General features: G+C 40.4%; 1 long non-coding RNA gene across 2 annotated transcripts; it reads left to right on the plus strand.

Moving 5' to 3' along the window:
- The first annotated feature begins 332 nt into the window (after positions 1 to 332).
- Positions 333 to 15,498, plus strand: LOC107982629 (uncharacterized). Of its 2 annotated transcripts, XR_010004387.1 has the most exons (3): positions 333 to 5,611; positions 5,912 to 6,112; positions 14,249 to 15,498. It is a non-coding gene; the product is annotated as an uncharacterized LOC107982629 (long non-coding RNA). The 2 variants fall into 2 exon arrangements; XR_010004386.1 differs by having other exon boundaries at positions 333 to 6,112.
- Positions 15,499 to 15,896: the final 398 nt, after the last annotated feature.

Raw genomic sequence — 15,896 nt, forward strand, 5'->3', positions numbered from 1 at the left:
CCTGGGTATGCAAAGAAGCGCAGGTCCCTCTCCTTGCCTCCCTCCTCTGTCCTCGTCTTCTTTTTAAGGCTCCAAGCTGCTGCCAGGCAGGCGTGCGCTCCCCCACTGCTTCCCTTTGCGCCTTTCTTGTTAGCTGGGTTTGTTATTAGTCAGATTGCCAGAGGCTGCGAGGGAGGCGTCAATAAAGAGAGAGACTTCTTGGCTTTCAGCCCTTCCCCGTCCCTGCGTTTTAATCTGCCAGGCTCGTCTAAAACCAGATCCAACTACTCCACCTTCGGAAAGCTCAGCTCCTCCTCCTCCTTTTAATCATCTCACCTCTGCTTCTTGTTTCCCAGAGCCAATAATGAAAGGACCAAGGCAGTGACATCTCCGGTCCATCCTCTGCTTGGATATCAGCCAGCACACCAACGCCTTAAATCAAATAGTTTTCTAAGATCTAAAGAGATGCTTGCAGGAGCACCTCAGCAAGCAAGAGTCCAAAAGTGGCAGGCTAAAACCCGGAAGCCATGGCTGATGCCAAATGAGAAACTCCCCCCAGGCACACAGAAGACTGGGCAACTTTTTTTTTCCATGTCAGGAGCAACTTGAGTCGCTTCTGGAGTGAGAGAATTGGCTGTCTGCAAGGACGTTGCCCAGGGGACGCCCGGATGTTTGGATGTTTTTACCATCCTTGTGGGAGGCTTCTCTCATGTCCCCGCATGGAGCTGGAGCTGATAGAGGGAGCACATCCGCACTCTCCCCTGGCAGCTCTCAGGTCAGCAACCCAACCTTCACGTCGCTTAGTCCACTACACCATCTGGGGGCCCACTGGGCAACTTGGAAGGCGCTGAACAGACTACACTCTGGCATTACAAGATGCAGAGCCAACCTTAAGAAGGGTAAAGGTAAAGGTTCTCCCCTAGTTGTGCCCAACTCTGGGGGTTGGTGCTCATCTCCATTTCTAAGCTGAAGAACCGGTATTGTCTGTAGACACCTCCAAAGTCATGTGCTGGCATGACTGTGTGGAGTGCAATTACCTTCCTGCCGGAGCTGTACCTATTGATCTACTCACATTTGCATGTTTTTGAACTGCTAGGTTGGCAGAAGCTGGGGCTGACAGTGGGAGCTCACTCCGCTCCCCGGATTTGAATCGCCAACCTTTCGGTCAGCAAGTTCAACAGCTCAGAGGTTTAATCCACCACGCCACCAGACCCTTTGTGGCACTTAAGAAATGGAGCCACATAGTGGCACCCATGACATGCGAGTGTGGAGAAGAGCAAACCACAGACCACCTACTACAATGCAGTCTGAGCCTTGCCACATGCACAATGGAGGACCTTCTTACAACAACACCAGAGGCACTTCAAGTAGCCAGATACTGGTCAAAGGACATTTAGTATAATGCCAAGTTTTAAAACTTTATGTGGGTTTTTAAATACAGTACAACAGTATCCTCGGTTCGCTTCTGACATGATAAATAACATTTTTTTTTCTTCCTCCACCTCTGCCACCCTTCTTTAACCTTCCCTCTGCTCCCTACCAAACCACCTTATGGATTCCCACCTTTAAAAAAACCTCTCCATCATAGCATTTTGAAGAATATCCAATTGCCCTAATGGACTCCTGCCCTGGCTTTTGGACACCTAGGACAAACAAATGTGTGCGCATTCCATTTCTTTTTGGATTTTCGTCCTGCAAGATTCTGTGCAAGCAAAAAAGAGAAACGAATCTCAAATTAATTTCATTTGCAATCCCAGATCTGACCCAACTTGAGTCATTAGGAGAGGCAGGCAAGAAATAAGACTATTATTGTGTTGCCGAAAGCTTCCATGGCCAAAATCACTGGGTGCTGTGAGTTTTCTGGGATGTATGGCCATGTTCCAGAAGCATTCTCTCCTGATGTTTTGTTCATATCTATGGCAGGCCTCCACAGAGGTTGTGAGGATTGGTGGAAATTAAGCAAGTGGAGTTTATATCTGTGGAAGGTCCAGGGTGGGAGAAAGAACTCTTGTCTGTTGGAGGCAAGTGTGAACATTGCAATTCATCACCTTGATTAGTATTGCAGCTTCAAGGCCTGGCTGATTCCTGCCTGGGGAATCCTTTGTTTGAAGGTGTTAGCTGGCCCTGATTGTTTCTTGTCTGGAATTCCCCTGTGTTCTGAATGTTGTTCTTTTTTTACTGTCCTGATTTTAGAGTTTTTTAAATACTGGTAGCCGGTTTTTGTTCATTTTCATGGTTTACTCCTTTCTGCTGAAATTGTCCACATGCTTGTGGATTTCAATGGCTTCTCTGTGTATTCTGACATAAAGAACAACACTCTGTAAACAGGAATTCCAGACATGAAACAATCAGGGTCAGCTAACATCCTCCCCCAAACAAAGGATCCCCCCAAGCAGGAATCAGCCAGGCTTTTGAAGCTGCTTTGAACGTAACTTGAGCCATTAGGAGAGACAGGCAAGAAATAAGACTATTATTGTTATTATTATTATTATTATTATTATTATGTTTTTTAAAAATTCAGGTGTTTCCTGGTAGTGAACATCGGATAATAACAATTGTTTGGATTTGTATATGCTTATGTGCTAAAAATTTTGTAGCTCAATTTGGATTTCCTCTTTTTCTTGACAAACTGAATCACTTTCAGCGCAATCTGAATGCAGTGCTGAAACTTCGACACGTGAACCTTTTCACCCCAGGAAAAAAGGAACAGCTGGTAACAATTTCTTTTATTAATAATATATCCTGCCCTCTAATGCTTCAGGGTCAACAAAATAGGAAGGAAAGATGGATGGACGGAAGGAAGGACACAAGAAAAGAAGCTGCTGTCCATATTTGTGTAGCCTCTCCATCCACAGATGTGCCTTCTTCATATAATCTTCCATCCAAATCTGTGGCAATTGTCCAGAACAAAAACCCACAGATTCTCATCCTTTCCTTAATTGGAGAGAATTTGAACAAGGCATTTTTGCTAGAAGGATTTCCCCATCCCTGGTCTCTGGAAATAATATCTTGCCTGTAGAAAGAAGAGAAGGACACGTGGTGCTTCCCTCAAGCCTCCTTATTCTGGCTTTCCCTTGTGTAGAGATGTGTGTGCTTGTGCATTATAATGGCTTCATGTTTCCAGCTGAAGCAAAGGTGGGCTTTTTGTAGTCACAATGGATGCAGTAAACATTCTCCAGAAATATTCCCCATATCATGCATGAGAGCTGAAATATCAACTCAATTTCTAGCTGATCTTGCCCCATATTTAGCAATGTCACCTTATTTTGATGCACACAGCAAACACAGAGGCCTGGTATGAAGATTTTCACATTTTAATCTAAAGGATCACCATCTCTTTAGTTTTCCTCACGGTTTTCTTTCTGATGGGCATATAATTGAGCTATGGTGTTATGCCTTCAGGTTTATTTTCTATCAAAGAATGTAAGTTTTAATTGAAGCCTTTCATAAGGATACATTGTCATTGTGCATGACCGTGACAAGATAATGCAATCTGTTCCCCATACACACACAAACACACAAAACAGAGAGTGATGCTAAATGAGTAAATAAAATATATGCAGAAACACATTTGTTTCTACCAATATATCCAACATATTCCATAGAAAAGGTTCAGCACTCATATCAACAAGAAATTCAGCTCTTATATAAATTAAACTTTAAATTAATGACACAGTTCTTTCATCTCAGAGGACAATACAGGCAGTCCTCAAGTTATGAACAAGATAGGTTCTGTAGGTTTGTTCTTAAGTTGAATTTGTATGTAAGTTGTACATTTTTTAAATGCAACACCAGCCATATAAGCTTTGAATAACATTGGGAAAGCCGGAGGTGAAAGGGGAAGCCTTTGACTTTGTTCTGTGTATTTGTATGTCATTGTTACTCCACTGTATTCAGGCATTGAATGTTTGCCTATCTGTGTATGTTGTAATCCACACGGAGTCCCCTCAGGAGATACAGTGGAGTATAAAAAAGTGTTGTTGTTGTTGTTATTAACAGCCCTGTGCTGTTTAGTTTTCTGTCTGTGCTCCTATTCAAAAGATTTCGCCACACGTTCTGTCCCTGTAGTGATTGGATTTTGAAAAAAGGACTTGTGGAAACAAGAATTGGTGATAAAACTGCATTGGAGACCACCTTTTCCCATGACAACTCTTTCAGTAGTCAATTTTCCTTCTGAGGGGTAGATTTCTCTCACTTTTTGTAGTCTCACCCTTGATTGTAATTGTGAGTCATTTGTATGTCAGATGTTTGTAACTCGGGGAACTGCCTGTACTTGAGTTGCTATTGCTCTATTTCTGCTCTTTACTGTTCCAGGCTCTTTGACAAAAATGTTAGAAGTACTGTACTGCATGAGACTGACAAGCCTATGATTTTCTTCCTCCCCACTTCAGTATCTGAAGAGTTTTGCTTCCTTCCAACGTCAGTATCATCAGCTCTCCAGAAACAACAGGATCACTTGTGGTAGCTGATGGTCCCATTCCAGTGGGGCAGTAAGTCCACTCTATGTTTTATCCACATTTTAGAAGCTTTAAACAAATCTTGGAGATAGGGTTCAAATAGCTTGGATAGCTCTTTCATATAGGAATGGATCTCCACTATTGTGATATTCAGTAACAAGATTATCAAGTTACCCATATTCAATATTTTTACTATGATTTGAAGCCACAAATCAACAATCACAAATACAACATGCTGTTCTCCATTTCTGTGCTGACATTTGCAACATCACACAAGTGATCCAGAGATGTTACTTCTGCTGTAATTCTATAGATTGCCTTCTTTTCTATTTCCAAATCCATTGCATGCTGATTTTTTTTCCATTCTCAGAATATATCAAAGGCTCTGAATTATTCAGATTTCTACTTCAAATTGCAGTTATATTTTCAGCCCTTGACCTTGGACGTGTAGAATCAAATAAAAAAGAAAGACTCAACCAAGTGTATTTCTCATACATTCCTAGTAATAAACATTTTCCTCAACACACTTGCTGGGACAGAGAGCTTTGTATTAAAACAGCATTGCCATACTGTATGTGTATTTGAAAATGCAGGCTTTGACTCAGTAAGTCAGAAATATTAATCATCACAATGATTTTGATCTCAAATATGGCCCCATAATCAGAATCAAGGGAATATACTGTGTTTGATGTTGTACTATAGATTCAGATCTTTGATTGTTTTCAGTGGGGGAGGGGTACATAATTTCTTTGTTCAGAAGGAGGTTTCAATATTGCGTCTTCCTTACTAGACATGGAAAAAGCAAGCAGTCTGATGCTAGAGAAAATTCATTTCTTACCCCCCTTCTCACTACATTTACAGATTAATATGCAAATGTGATGCCCTTTACACCTGTTGTGAGCTGCCAGAACAGCAAATGCACTCTGAATGCTGCATGTAGTGTTGTTTTCTTAGGAATGCATACATGTATGTTTAAATCAGTATTTGAATGCAAATTACTCATTCTCTTTAGCTGTCTCTGACCCCTGAGAAATGGTGTGATAAGAACAGCTGAAACTAAATCTGCATGTTTTAATTGGATTGTGAATATGACAGGAAGCATGACCACAGGCTGGATGTCAATATGATTATGATGTCAGCATTTTCAGACTCCCAGGAGAGGATGACATTATAAGGTAGACCACATCGTAATGGCATGATTTTAAAAAGAATTTAGTTTGTTTTTTGACTGACTAAATAGGTAGGCAAAGAAATGTTGAAAACCTTTTCTGTGTGAGCCATTCTAAGTACTAGTTCCAGATTTGCGGGAACATTCAGGCAAGTTATATCCATCCAAGTGTCAATATATGCACATCACAGTTGCTACTGCTTATTGGTTTGATCTGTAAAGTTTGTTTGGTTTGGTTTGTCATAATTGCCATTCCCCAAAGGATAGAAAAATGTGTATGGAATTTACTCCTCTTCTTACTTATCAGCAAGGCACAAGAACAAGACACTGCAGCAACCAGGACAGCATGTTCAGAGAGCTTCAGAGATTGACCATGGGCCTCCTTACTAAGGTAACGGCTTCAGTAAAGGTCTGCCAGTGATGATTCATCATGCCAGACCTGGGTTACCTGGATGTCCTCACTCCCACCTTTTTGTGAACTCCAGGAACATCAAAATACTAGCCAGTGGTGAGTGCAAAAGAACAAGTCTGCCAAGCCATTGTGTTCTTCACCTTACAAAAAGTTCACTTTCCATTTAGATATTGAGTTGCTGAAATTCAGAAATTGCTCCTGCAGGTGCAGAAATAGGTTATGGAGGTGGAATGGGTCGGATTTCCCAGAAGACTAAAAACCTAAAGGGGGAATGAAACAAGAATGTATACAATTGTAAATTATTTGTATAGGTGTATATGGCAAGTAAGATATGTACATCAAAAGGCAAAACACAGGAAGGCAAGCGTTACAGAGCCAGACTCATGGAGCAAATGAAGCTGAGATTAAAGCAAGAAGGGAAGAGAAGTGTACATCCCAAGAATAAAAAGATGATGCTTTAATATTAAGACTTTGCTTAAGTAGGGAAACAGCCTGGACAGGATTCAGACTCTAAAACATCATTTCTGTTTCCAAAATAAAATATTCAATCTGGCCAAAAACATGTAGGAGCAATACTGCGTTTCTTCAATTCTAAGATGCCATTGAGTGTAAGATGCACACTCATTTCAGTACCATTAACAGAAAAATCCCCCCCTCTATATAAGCACCTGCAAATCTCAGAGCATTTCTACACAGCCATTTAAACTGAGTCAGGATTAAAGTGAGTCAGTTTACTGTGGAGTGCTTGGACAGGTACTCCAGGAACCAATTCCAGGCCAAAAAGAGCCACTAATTGTGGATCAAGCCCAAACCGGCAGTATCTTTTCTTACCTCATTTTACAGAATGTGCTGATGGGCATCGGCAGGATGAGCACTCATTGGCAGCGAAATTACTAGTGCTAATAGGCACTAGCATGTCTGCATGGAATCAGTGCTAGAGCAAAGCGGAGCACAGCAACAAAGGGACAGAAAGAAGGCATTCCCATGATTTCCTAAATCAGGGAGGTATTTGTTTACCTTTTGGCAAGCTGTGTTTCGATCCCCCCCCCCTCCCTAAATGCTTCAGAGCTAGCCCTGTCCGGATGAGTGTGCCACATTTTTCTATCTTGAATCCAGCTCTGTACCATCTATACACTGATTGGCTGCAGTGTATTTTATGGCTTATTCAGAATTTCTTATGAGTTCTTTTTGTATGCTGTTTCTGATTGGATGAATGCTGCAGAACACATTGCGGGGTTATGTTTTATAGACACCCCGACCTTGAGCTGGCTTCAAACTACATTGTATTGCATGTGTGGAGCAAACCTAAGATACCCTGTCTTTAGAGATGTTTATATGAGGATAAATGCACCCTAACTGAAAAAATACAGTATATAAATTAGAGGCAGATCAGGGGCAATACAAATAATGTTTCCTCCTGAAGATTCTGAGAACATGACTTTCAACTTTGGGTTGAATTTTATTTTAGGATGGAGGAAGGCAGGGTCAGAAAGGTTGTTTGGCCTGAGGGAGAGCAAAAGCTGCTCCAAGACTTTCAGAAGTTGTCCATCCTTCTTTGTATGGATATATTTTTTTGTAAAATTGATTTGTGATTAACTGCTAGAATAATTCAAAAGTTGGACACCTTGTGGAAAACAAATAGTAAATAATTGCTAGTTTTCACTTCTTTGTGGTTTAACCTTACCTGATACCCTGCATTTCATCCTACAACTAATTGCTTACAAAAGGATAACAGGGTGTTTAAGCAAAGCCATTCAGGAAACATGAAACCTTTTGATGTGGCAACAATGAGAAAGATAATAAGGACACAGCATACTGGAGTATAAAGTAAGTTACTTACTGCCTTCCTATCCATGGAGTAGTATACAGCTTGAGTGATGGTAAAGGCCACAATTTATCTGAGAAACAACTTCATGCTGGGGATTCTGGTTTAAGCCTAGCAATTCATTACTCACAACCTTTCTCCACTGTATTTGCCAGTGAAGGTATTTGAAAAGTTGTATTGAAGATGTTGATAACTTTGTAGATGAGAGTGTTGTGAAGAAAGCCAGTTTGTGAAATGATATAGCTCCATTCCAGTTGAGAAAAAAAATCTGTATGGACTTAAGCAAAAATGAAATTCTCCCAATAGGGCCAAAGCAGGGACCATTCCCATTACATAAATAGAGCACCCTGACTCCTCTTTACTGTCTTCTGGAAGATTTGCCCTTTAGTGAAGCACCATAAGAGCAAAATGGTTGAGAATTTTAAAGGGCCTCCTTATAATGTAAAAGGTTGCTAAGGGATTCTGACCTGTGCACTCAAATTTAATGTACTGAATCAAGTTATTTGATAACCAAGGTAAACAAGAACAACAACAGCAAGAGCAACAACAGCATTTTTTTTTCATTTTGGGTTAATGCAAACATTTTCACAATAAAGTAAATGCAGTACCTCTGTATCCACAGGGGATGTGTTTCAAGACCCACTTATGGATGTGTGAAAGCGTGAGCCCTATATTTTGACCACATTTATACCATACAACTGTGTTGAAGAATTTAGAGAGGCTCACAAACACTTCCAGTCCAGTGTTTGTTTGTTTGTTTGTTGCTTGGTTAGTTTGTTTGTTTTAGTGTGGATTTTACTGTGGGTAAATGGAATCATGGATATTGAACCTATGGATAACTGGACTATACTATAATTGACAATTGGTTGAGAAATTGTTGGTTTTTAATTACATGCCCAGATTCTGCTGCCTGGTTTGAATTTGTACTAATGGTATTGTTGTTTTGTTCTTTATTCATTCAGTCACTTCCGACTCTTCATGACCTCATGGACCAACCCATGCCAGAGCTCCCTGTTTGCCATCGCCACCCCCAGCTCCTTCAAGGTCAAGCCAGTCACTTCAAGGATACCATCCATCCGTCTTGCCCTTGGCTGACCCCTTTTCCTTTTTCCTTCCATTTTCCCCAGCATCATTGCCATACTAATGGTATGGCTGCTGCTAACTCTCTGGAATGAAGGAGAAGAAATGACCACTAAGGACCCATCAGGTGTTCCAGAAGCTAGGGGATAGCAGGGGACAAAGTGCAAAACTGTGGGGTAGTACCCAGCTTCGTCCCCTTGCCATCATGAATTGCCCCCCCCCCCCCCCATGACATTTTCCGGCTGTTGCCAGCTTCCTCCTATGTTGTCCCCAGCTTCATCAATGAGGATACAGGTAATCACACATATTCTCAGGGTTCCCTTTTAGCATGCTGCTGACATGCTGCCAGGACAGAGCCCTGCCGGAAGGAGTCCTATGCCATATGATTGTCTCCAGCGGATTCTGTCCCAGCAGTGTGCCGGCAGCACGCTAGGATGGGAAAAAAACCCTGTCTGATGAGGTCATAAGATACTGTACCTGGGGGTGGGGATAGAGATGGCTCTCATTCTAAAATAATTTTAGAAGGAAAAGAAGAAATATGTGTAAATCAAACAGATTAGATGAGGATGGACAAAGTAGCCTCTGACATGTTCTCAACTCTTCCAGATCCTGACTGCAAAATCCTGAGTTGCCTCTAGTGTTTGTTTTATTAATAGATTAGGGGTGCATCTACACTGTAGACTAATGCAGTTTGACAGCCGGTTAACTGCCATGACTCCATACAAGAGAATAATGGAAGTTGGAGTCTAATAAGGTATTTAGCCTTCTCTTCCAAATTCACAGCATTGAGCCATTGTCATTAAAGTGCTGTCAACCTACATTAATTCTACAGTGTAGAGCAAGCCTAGAAATCTGGAAGACAAGACTTTAACCATGGAAACACACTAAGTGGCATCTTCTCAGCCTCAGAGGAAAACAAAGGCAGACCCATTCTGAACAAATCTTGCCAAGAGAATTCTGTGAAAGGTTTGCCAGATGTGTTGTCTAAGGCTTTCATGGCCATAATCACATGATTGTTGTGTGTTTTCCGGGCTCACAACCTCTGAGGATGCCTGCCATAGATGTGGGTGAAATGTCAGGAGAGAATGGTTCTGGAACTTGGACATACAGCCTGGAAAACACACAACAACCCTGTTTGCCAGATGGTTAATGTGAGTCATATATAACTTGAAGGCACACAACATGTCCATGGGGACAACATGGGAAGAAGCCAGCAACAAGCCATTTTTGGAATTCTGTAGTTGTTATAACTCACCTTTTAATTAGATTAAAACACTCTTCTGCATTGCTTAACAACAAAATTACACACTTTCCAATACTAGAAATTGATTTCCAGATACTTGTAAAGTAGAATTGTTTGCTTTGAAGCCTTCTGACAGTCTACGAGGATATCATTATATTCTCACTAACAGGATCATTGCATTAGCCATGTGCAAGGGTCCACTTCAATAACAGGCAGGGGGCAATCCTTCTTTCAGGATCCCAGCCACTGCCAGCTATAAACCCTTGAGTCTGTACGTGTGCATGTACAATATGATGTGTCACTGAGGGGCAATATTTGAGACAAATCTTCTACTGCTACTAAGTCAAGCAATTTACCACTCAGAAGCACTTTCTTTATTTGAAACAGAGAACTATTTATTTATGGTTATTTCAGTCCAACAATCCTAACTTGTGTCAATAGTTTACTTCTTCAGTTTCACATATATACAATATCAAACATATCTTACATTCTTCAACATTAACCACTTGACTGAAACTTTGTCTCTCCCCTATTCCTTTTCTTTTTAGTTCTACCTCACTAGAAAACCCAGATCTGACTGACCTCTTTTCTTTTTAACATTTCCTCCTTTTTTCTCCAGCTAGCTCCGCCCCCTTCACTAGCTTAGAAATTGTTACATTTCTACAGAAGCAGCCACGTTACCATGGTGACACATGGCCAATCATCAGCAACCAACCTCTGCCCACTTTTATCTCCAAATCAACACCAAATAACATAGGCAAAATTTACCAATAAAATAATGCTTTCCGTTACACCATGTAAGTATTATCAGGAAAATATTCAGCACAGTAATTGATGAGGATCTATGAATAAAGCATAAACAATTTGAGAGCAGAATTGCAAACAACTTATTTTCATGGCTTCTTAGAGCCCTTCCAGACTACCTCTTAATCCAGGACAAAAAATTCACGATCAGCTGAACAGAGCAAAAAATTATGGTGCTTTAAGTACAAATATGGAACTCTCAGTCCTGGTCAATGGTCCCCAGGCATCTTGAAAGGCTTGGTTGTAGTGGATTTTGCAAAACTTTTTTTATTAACTTTCATAGATACTCTGGACCTTATAAGTCCTAATGTAGATTTTGTGTGTGTGTCAGGAGCTACTTGAGAAACTTCAAGTCACTTCTGGCATGAGAGAATTGGCCGTCTGCAAGGATGTTACCCAGGGGACACTCAGATGTTTTGATGTTTTTACCATCATTGTGGGAGTCTTCTCTCATGTCCCCGCATGGAGAACAGGAGCTGACAGAGGGAGCTCATCCATGCTCTTCCTGGTTTGGATTCAAACCAGCAACCTATAGGTCAGCAACCCAGCCTTCAAGTCATCAGTCTTGCCAGCACAAGGGTTTAACCCACTGTGCCACCGGGGGCTCCTGCTCATGTGGATATAAGAAAGTGCACACAAGCAGATTTTCTTTCATTATCTCATGACTCTCTTACTACTTTCTTCAACCCTGTTTCCCTTCGGGGTCACTTGCCTGCCATGCTGGTGCCAACTGTGTAATTTAAAGCTCTGTTTAATTTCACAAATATCAGAACAAAGGAATGATTGGAGAGAGTTCTCATCAGGATTGCTGTCCTCTTGTGCTTCCATTTAGCCACCGGTGTGTCCGTGGCTCCATTTGTTTATCTCTCTCATCAGCTGTCTTGGAATTATAAAATGAGGACAAGAGAAGTCCATACCTGCATATTGCAACCAAGTTCTGTGGTTTTGTTTTTAACTGCAGGGATATACAGTACTCTGTAGCAGCACATTTTTCCGGCCGATCGTGAATTTAAAGAGGACCTTTTTTTCATCCGATCCCATGATCCAGCACTGGGTATCATCTAGCAACACCCCCCCCCCCTTTTATCCCAGTTTCTTGTGGATTTTAAGGTCTGTGTAGAAGGGGCCTTAGAGGCATCCAAAGGATATTATGTATTTGTGGCTAATAGCCTAATTTCCTCAAACCATCAAGAAACCAATGTTTTAACAGAGGAGCAGTTTTAGAGTTTAGATTTAATAGTGTGATAGAACTCCTTCTATTTAAATGGCAATTTGTGTTGTATCACCATGGTCAAACTTTGGCACACCATTCCAACTGATTTCAGGGCTCCTGTGTTCATCTTGCAGAGGAGTGTTTGGTTGCCTGCTCTGACATCCTGCCCTGATACCATCATGATTTAATCCTTTGGGGTTAAAGAGGTAAAGAATTTTTAGTTTGGAAAATGCCTCAGATTTATTATTTAGTTTACTTAAAAGACTAATTCCTTGGAGACCAAAAGTTTTGCATAGAGTAAGTTAGCAAACCTGCTAAATCCCATCTTGATGAGCTAGATCTACCAATACTTTTCATCCAAATTTAAATACAGAAGGTGTAGAATCTAACCCACTCATGATGTTGATGTTTATGTTTATCATAATCTATAATATTATGGAGTAATGTTCCTACATGTCTGAAGAAAGTTCACTTTTTACTAAACTTGAGATCAACAGGTTAGCATGGAGTATTCAGTGATAAAGTTCTGAAACCAATTTAATATATAAAATTACTTTCTTCCCAGTTCAAAAGATCGCCGATGATATTGCTCATAAAGAAGGCAAGAGGCTTTAGGGGAAATGCCACATGTGTGTTCTGTAATGGCCAAATAGGAGAAACTTTTCAATCAATCACAATCTACCCAGTGAGGCTGCTGGAGGAATCATTACTATTCTTGGCAAGTGAGGGTTATCAGAGGTCTCTCCCAGTGCTGGGACTAAGAAATTTAGATTCATTATTTTATTCCCCCAAGATGAAAATCCAGAACAAAGAAAACATTATAATGCCAGAATCAGTTTCAAATTAATTAGGTGTTCCACCCTCATTCTGCAGGGAGGCATGTTTGCCAACGCCCAAAGGGAAGGGATTGTATTGGGCTGAAGGAATGAGCAAAGTGTTCTCAAAAGAGCCCTATGCTTGGAGAACAATAAAGGAAAATGTTGAAATCACTATATTCATGAAAAAGGCATAAGCAGACACCCCCACACAGAGAGTTTTGCCACACAATAAGTTTTTCAAAACTTTTAGAGTCAGCATGAAATAATTTATAATTGATGTAGCTCCATTAATGAGAAAAACAACAGAAGCAGCAACAACAGCAAGAACATTTCTCCACATCGCACAAAAATTGTATTTGTGGTGTTGTTTGAATGCTAGTGGCCTGATTCGATATAGAGGATTGTGGTTGTTGGGCAGCAAAGGTTTTTTTTTCTCTCCAAAAGATCATGATAGAGCATCTCTGTGCCCAGGAAAAGACTGGGCAATATGTGAGTCTTTCCTCTTGCTCAAGAACTTAAGGTCACATAAATGTTTTACTCTCCCATTGCAATCCAGTCTGTTATATGAATAAGACAAATAGTGTGTTTCACTCCCATTGTACACTGTTAGGAAATTGTCCGATGTATGTGGCATATAAATATTTCTAAATAAATAAGTAAATTACCATTCCTTCATTCTAGCCAAGGAGACATAATTCCAGCAATTGCCACTGAACTGTTACCTTATAGCCTCAGGCAGTTACAATAAGAATTGACCTTTAGTTGAATATTAAGGCAAGTTAGACCATGTGACCATTTCTCCATGAAAACTCACACTGTATATTTTACCATGTTCTGTGCAAGGTGTCTCTTCAGCTGGACTTTGATTGACCAGGAAGGTAGAAAGACGGTTGAGTCCAAGTGACACTATTTCTGCTGCAGCTAAGAGAGGTTACAGTTTTAGCACGTATTGAGTGTACATGTTCTTCTGAACTGATTGCATATGTTGCATTTTAATATATTGATATTTGCCACCTGTATCCATGGAGAAAGAAGGAGGAGATTTGTGAAGTCAAAAATTAAACCAATTTTAATCATTGTTATGTTTTGCTTTGAACGGACTGCAATGTTTATGTTTTACATATTTTCTTAGTAAATGAAATTGGTGGTGTGACTCAATCTCACAAGATTTCTATTCAAGAATCAGGAATGTATTGTCAAATTCCTGTGAGGCAGAACTAGAAAACATCTCTCCTTTCCACTCTCACAGGACTCATATTCCACCATTCCATGGGCATTTAGTTGCAACCAGAGAATAGAGAGCATCAGAGCAGCATCTAGCCATATATCTGCCTATAATCAGGTGAACAATGGGAACATCTTCATCTGTGACCTTTGGATGGTGCTCAGAAAGCCCAGAATGATGTTTTTGCTGTTTTTGGAACTTCTCCAGTCCTCTACACTGGTCATTAAATTGTCACAGAAGGGAGGATCCTACAGGAGGAAATGATTGGTATGAGAATGGGGCTTATTGCATAAAGAAAGGAATGAATTCATTCATACAACAATTTTCAAAAAACTTTCAGAACTCAGATGTACCTTTTATTTATGCCTGTGGATGTAAATAACAGCTTTCTCAGTGGTTGGTCCCAGACGGAGAAACTCTTTCATGGGAGGTCCAGCTGGTTGCCTCACTTTTCTTTTTCCATTTGCAGGCAGCAATTCTTTTATGTCATCAGGCCTTTGATTCTTAAATTACGTGGCAGAAAGAGATACACTCGCTACACTGTTACCTTTATGACTCTGTTTTAAATGTGTTTAAACTGTTTTCAGTTATGTAGCTTTTAATGGAGTTGTTTGTTTAATTTTTGTATTAACTTGTGTAAAACAAGGGTGCAAATTATTCCAGTCTGATGCCAGGAGATAGGCAGGATATAAACAAATAACAGTATATCTCCTATTTCTAATGGAGATTGTCTTAGTTGTGCTATAATAGTTATTAACTGCAATCTGAAAGTAGGTTGGGTTTATCCTTGACTCAGAAAAGCACAATTAGGAAGGGAGGAGTTGTTCTATATGCCTTCAAGGCATTTCTCATTTATGGTGTCCCTAAAGTGAACCTTGTTGGAATTCAACCCCACACTGCCCAAGTCTGCAGTCCTCAATGAGCTTTAGAATAGGCTGAGGGAATCCCTTCCCCCTGACTCCTGAATCACAGTTGAAACGTATTTATTTGTTCTCTTCTTTGTCTTTCTGCTTTCATTCTAATTGATTATGTAGAATGAATACTTTTCAGGTCCGTGCCTTAGTTTCAGACTTCTGTCTTTTTACGTCTTAGTGTGTATTGAGACCTCTCTCTCCTTGTGTGTGTCAGGAGAGATGTAGTGTTTGGAGATTTTCCCCTCTCTTTTGAACCCAAGGAGAGATGGAGCTAGAGAGTAACTCATACCCAGTTATTTACTACTAAGAAATGTAGTTATTATTTTTGTAAATAAAACTTTTATAATTTTAAAAACTGAACTCTGCACCCTTGTCTCCTAAGCTCTAAATTCTTTCACAGCTGCAACACTTCACACTCTGCTTGCTGTGAGCTGACTACACAACTATAAGTATCCTGTTTGTATTTTTGGATGCTCTGCTGTTTTTGGGAAATTTTCCTGAAAACCTATCATGGTTTTCTTGGAAATACTTGTTCAGAGGGGTTTGCTGTTGGCTTCCTCTGACGTTGAGAAAATACGACTTGCCCAAAGTCATCCAGTGTATTTCCATGTCTAAGTTGCGATTCAAACCTTGTTTTCCTAGAGTCTAGGGCAGGGGTCCTCAAACTTTTAAAGCATAGGACGAGTCCACAATCCTTCAGGCTGTTGAAGAGCCAAGTTATCATTTAAAAAAAACAAAAACAAAAAAAACAATTCCTA

This window comes from Anolis carolinensis, chromosome 3, assembly GCF_035594765.1.
Source record: "Anolis carolinensis isolate JA03-04 chromosome 3, rAnoCar3.1.pri, whole genome shotgun sequence".
In the NCBI taxonomy this organism is placed as follows: Eukaryota; Metazoa; Chordata; class Lepidosauria; order Squamata; family Dactyloidae; genus Anolis; species Anolis carolinensis.